This window comes from Sphaeroforma arctica, assembly GCF_001186125.1.
Source record: "Sphaeroforma arctica JP610 unplaced genomic scaffold supercont1.34, whole genome shotgun sequence".
NCBI lineage: Eukaryota > Ichthyosporea > Ichthyophonida > Sphaeroforma > Sphaeroforma arctica.
In genome coordinates, this window is record NW_014040524.1 from 194,274 (window position 1) to 200,548 (window position 6,275).

The following is a 6,275-nucleotide window of genomic DNA, read 5'->3' on the forward strand; positions in this document are numbered from 1 at the left end:
ATATATATATAACACCACCACTAACATTGAAGTATACGCTGTATGTTGGTCTGTGCTTGATTCTGAATTTGATTCACCACATAAACACCCAAATAGCTTACCTGATTTCGTAGTAGATCTTGTGACTAGAATTTTATGAACTTTAAATACCTTATGTCCCGTGATTCCGGTTGCTCCCGTAGTAGTAATGATAGCTGGATACCTTTATTATCCGAGATATATTACAACCTATCCGCTACCGATTTGAACAATACTATTTCTTATTTTTTTTCAAACAGTTCTTTGAAGCGACTCAAAAGCATCTAACGCATCTAAAATATCGTGTCTGTCGTATATTCTCCTTCGACAATCTAGGTGCTGCTGCACGGCTTCACCTCTGGTATATATAACCTCTCGCACAAACATCACCTTCTAGATCTACAGGTACCTATTATACCCTTCCTGCCTGCTAAGGATGTAATACCAATTATCATTGTATACTAGTTATCCTTAGCGTTCTACCTCTCATAATAAACCGTTATCGCACACGATGGTGAATCCTGACTATTAATTGCTCACCCATGTCCCTATCAGTCTTCATACCTTTTTGTGTGTATTATAACAGCTCTCTGGGTACTTCTCTATCAGCGCCGGACCACTTCAAGTAACTCTGCCCCCCTCACTATTCGTTCAATTTCATCTAAAGGACCACACCATATGTTAATGTCCGTCATCATCAGGTATTATAGCTAATTCTATGTTCGTGAGCTAGGCTTGGTACTCGGTTTTTGTTTATCAAACACATAAAACAAATAAACAAGAATTTTCATTTTACCACGTATACACAATCAAAAACAATAGTATTGCCTTATGTGTGGTACCGCCGATTACTTATCTCCTTCTTCCGGGCATTCCTCTGGGTTCTCTTGCTCGGGTACTTCTTCATCGTATATTGGCGGCAATATTACTGGGGTATATTGTATCGTCAACGAGGTTCTAGCTGGTTGCTGCTCTTGATGTGACTCCCCAGCTTCCCAAGAAGTATCATCACTGAATATCAATTGTTTACGTTGTCTTCCCCTAGGCATTCGCGCCGAAACATCCCTCGCAATTCGTTATTGATGGGTCCCTCTCCCGATGACGTGGTCTACTGTGCTATTTATTTGTAAGTAAGTGTCTCAATCGCTATTACTGTCTGACATCAGCGGTGGCATCGAATCGCCTGTGTCACTACTAGCGTAACCACTATCCGTATGATCCAAATCACTATTCTGTTACCTCCTCATTTTCTTCCTGATTCATTGATGCTTTCCTCTATACTACTTTTGTTATATGAGGAAACATTCTATTACCAGCTAAGCTACACTATAGTTGTTCGTTGGATTGATTATTAAAAAAACAATTTCATTAGTATGTTAAAAATATAGTACGACGTCGAATAACAGTATCTCAACGTCCTCCTTTCATACAGAGGGAGACGATTGTTAATGGCACAATCTAATATGAGTCATGTGCTGATCTGAACACTGATCGGTACAATCCAAGTTTACAGTTGTTGCGTCCAGCGTCTTTAAAAGCATCAACTGTCGTATTTTTGCCTTCACGTGACAGCGCATGGTATTTGAGCATGGGATCACGCCTCTCATCTCGATCAGACAGGCTTCTCGCCTGAAAAAAAAAAACGTTCAATATCTGACGTTTCTGCTGCTTCTTCCCTTCAGATTTCCTTTAGTTTGTTTTGAATTCAAACAAAGAGGAAGCTTGTAATCACCATTGTTATTTTATATTCGGACAATGACTGTAGCTTCCCACAGTGTATGCCCCACATGTTCATTACCATACCTTAAAAGGTATTCCGGGTTCTAGGCAATATCATATGGTCAGCACTTATCATACCTTCAAGTTCTTTCATTCGTTTAATTTCTTTCGAAGAGGGCAGTAAAACAAAGGGTTATTTCAAATCTATCCTCTTTACACGACTTAATATCTTAGTTGCTAAACAAAGGAGGATTTCTCCAACGATTTTCTTATGTCTAATCAATAGAGAAGGCATCAATTGGTCATTTTTTGTGCAGTATATGCTAATTTGATGGTTAAAGTGATTAACAAACAAGCCTGTTGTACGCTTGCCGAGAATAGGTCCCGATAGCTGGAACTACATCGGAATTGTCACCCACTCAACTATGCTGACTCAATGTTCCGGTAACCATCCTAATTATTTTCTTTGGGCGTCCGTAAGTATTTTAGATACCATATTGGCAAAGCAAGTTTTTTTCATCGGAGATATGATAGCGTGAAATCATACTGTTTAATAGTTTCTTATCAGTAGGGTCATCGTGTGTATATACATTAAGGCTCTATAGTCCTTTCTTATTACAATGTGTGCTCCATCAGAGCTTGAATTATTATGAACGACTTTTTTTTGCTTGTTGAATAGTGGATCTGGTGCTTACTCAAAAGTGAAGGAACGGATATATGACTTTTTCTCGTCTATTCTCGAATATTTCGCTCCTTCTATTGCATAGTCGGACACGCCAGTTTCCAATAAGAAAGATGCTACTCCTTTTGGATATGTCACAGCAAGAGCCTCAGCTGTTACTCTCTTTAGCGTTTTCAAGTTTCTTGTACCATTTTTCATTCCACATTTAAATTCTTTTGGGTAGAAAGCTTGCTGAAAGGTTCTGAGTATTTCGCAAGGTGCGGAATTTCCTTTCGCATGAAATTTGGCATTTCAAGCAAGTATTTTATATTTTTACTCGCTTGCGACGTTGGGAACTGCATCAGTCGTTTAATTCGCTCTGGGTCAGCTCTTCTTCTTTTAGCATCTACTACGTGTCCTAAAAAATGCACTTCCGTCAATCCAAGTTTCGACTTCGATAGATTGGGCTTAGGTTTTTCATCAACCTACACAGACTTTCAAGGTTGCTTAATGCTTCCAGTAAGATCATCTATTTTCCACGTCTGCGAACAAATGAGACACAATCATTTGAAAACAGGATACAAGCATGTGAAGGCCAAATGGTGAATATTACATAGTTTTGGTGAGATTCAGTAATCTAAAATTGATATTATCCTTGTTTCAAATGTAAAAGGTAAAGCATCTTTTCTCCTAAATTTTCCTTTAACGTAGTATTTGGCAGTAAAAATATTTTGTTTGCGTAAATGCATTCAATGGTCTAATATCCAAACACACAAGCTCGTCCTAAAGAGTTCTTAGTTGTTCTAAAGCTAACAACGCCACAATGACTGGAGTGTTTTTATGATTTAAGTCTAATATTGATTTAAAAGTTTATCCATACTTAGATAGATTTTACCTCTGTTAAATCAGTATACTCGGTAATGTTGGTTTTCTCATTTAACTTTAGAAGGTAAATAAATATATCAATGAGCTCTTGATTAGGCTCAACTTGTCGAGGCTTGTTTATCTCATCAATATATTCTTCGATATTAATATCGATATCCTCACATGAGTCAGCAGGCCCGTTAAGGTCATTCCAACTTAATTAAATCATCTAATATCATTTAGTATCTTCACTACATATAGATTCATATATGCATCTCGACCATCGATAAGTTCAATTTGAACATCTGTAAGCCGCAAAAGCTAAATATAGAATACAACAAACTTCCACCCTTGAAATCGTTAGTAAGTTCATCGGTCACTTCTATGGAAACCAAAAGGAGGGATCTATGCTACTGTGTTCGATATATATAGCGCTGCGCTGAATATGGCATTCTTGTTGACATGCTGGATTGAGCTGTAAAAATAGAGTGATATCACTTTATCAATTTTACACTGCCGGTGCAGGAACTTGAGCGTAGTTTGGTACTCACGAGGCTAGGGCGCCTTACACACGTGGAAAATACCCTAGACTTTGGGTTGTTCAACCACGTTAATTTTTATACAAAATAATCATTGCGATTGTTTTAGTTCAAGTTTTATACATTGATGTTTATTAATTAAAGAATTTTCTGCCCCGGTAATGGCTCACGCAGTGAAATTTATTTGTTTATTTATAAAGGTATCGATACATGGTCAATTATTCATCTTAACATCACTATTGTCTTCTTTGGGAGTAATAATGCTCACTGTTAGCGTGCTATGTGGGGTTAATACGTCTACTTCTGTAGTCTCTCACTCACTAAAAGACTGCCCGGGGCCGTACTATAATTTTGCCTCCGCCTTAGAGCATCCTGGCTTGTGACTTTTATAATATGAACACAATGAAAGCATGGCGGGTTTTTTTGGTGCTTCGAGAATCGCGATATCTCCATTGCACAAATCGTCTTCTCGGCCTTAACCCTAGCAGTTTAGCAGCTTCGGCCTGTCGCTTCTTCTTGGCAGCAGCTGCTTCAACAATTCTCGCTGCTTCATTTCGAGAGAAATTGGTATTTTTTTTTGTTCTTTGACGGAGAGGCATGGGCGGCGGACAGGATAGCTCCCTTCCGTTTAAGCTTTATTCGGTTTTCCTCTACAAGCATCGCCTGAATATTTCGCAAAGCGATACGGAAATTTCTATTGGAACATCTTTTGAGGAAGAGTAGATTTTAGCATCGAGGAGATACTTCAGAAATTGAGCAATCTTCTCTGAATACTGTATCAAAGATTCTGAAAGAAGTACTTCTTTGAAGTTAGACCCGGTTCTATGGCCTCACAACTGGCAATGATTTCGTTGGCTGATTGATTTTTATATAGTTCTGCTTATCAATTCGTTGCCGAAGGTACTCAGTAGCTCGAAGATCGTCTAGTCTTGTAGAGAAGAGTGTATTCACTACTTCTCCTTTGTTTACTTGGCACCTTTAGTCTATTGTCGTCGTTTGACTTCAGCACTATCTTATCCTGCGAACGCGATGCTTCAGTATGAGAAATTAAGTCCCGTCATGGCTGTGAATTCCAGAAGAATTTTCACTTTGGAATACTACTTACCGTACCCAACGAGTTCTTCAGCAGTTTGTTTGCTTTTGTGACTGTGCTCCAACGCTTCATGTCAGCAAAATCTGTCGAATTTATTTTGATCATTAATCGCTTTACCCACATTACCTTCTTTACATGTTAGGCGACCTGTTAAGCAAGCCCGAATGGCTTCAGCAATAGCCTTCTGTTCGCTATCTTCCTCATCTCTTTGATCATCATGATCATGATGTTGGCCAGACGAACTTTTGTGAACTGGATGGATATGGCTTCTATGAAGGGAGAGCGCAGAGAAGTAGACAGGACAATCTGTGTACATTTCAAATGAGTATCAATGGGCAAGCGATTTGTAACCTTAAATACAAAAGCAGTAGATCAGAAAATGTAAAAACGGATTTGCGAAATGTCTATTTTTATTATGCAGTATGCCATTCCGAATTTTACCTTATAATTTCAAAGGTGAGAGTCGATACTCCTGGGGAAAAAAATGTAGACGTTGAATAAGCCACAGAATCATAGAAATTGGAGAACGATAAATATTTTCAAGCTCCAGGTTATCCAGATGCTACTGATTAGTGAGTGGCTCACATTTCACTCTCAAAAACGCATACACATGATTCTCCTCCCTGAGAAGATCTTATATAACAAGCCTTTGGATTTGAAGGACGGAGCAGACATTTTACCTCGTGGATCTTTAAAATGGTATCAATGCACTGTGTCTCTAGCTATATACAGCAAAAAACAAAAAAAATGCTTGTCGGATCTTTATCTATCGTATGCATCTTTATATATTCTTGTATATGAGTATATTCGTACATCTTTATATGCCTTTGTATATTCATACATCATCTATTATTTTTATATACCTTTATATATATATACGTCATCGACTATATGTCTGTAGGCCGTGCCTATACGTCACTGTCATAGTAATATAGCTATAGTATTATCTTCAGATATTCGATCGTTGAAAGGATTAACACACATGCACCAAGCACATGTCGTCATACACGACACGCATATAATAAGCCGCATAGAAAATTCAACGACATGCTCATATAATGACCCTTTATTTTGAGATAGATACGACACGAAGCAAACGAGCAATATGTGTCAGTATTTTGGGATGATACTGCCGGCTGCTCAGATTATGCACACATGATCAAAGCGAGTTCTGCTGCACATGATTAACAACTAAAGTTGCTGCGCTACTACCATGTGCAATACTACTGCAATCGATGTTCTTTCATATCCAGTTGTGGCCAGTTACGCAACCGATGTACAGGTGTGCGTGTATATTTTATGTACGCGTAAGAGGAGCAGTTTTGTTCTTATTCCGGCTTGTTGCCTGTGGTCGCATAGAAAACGATAGTACACATCCGCC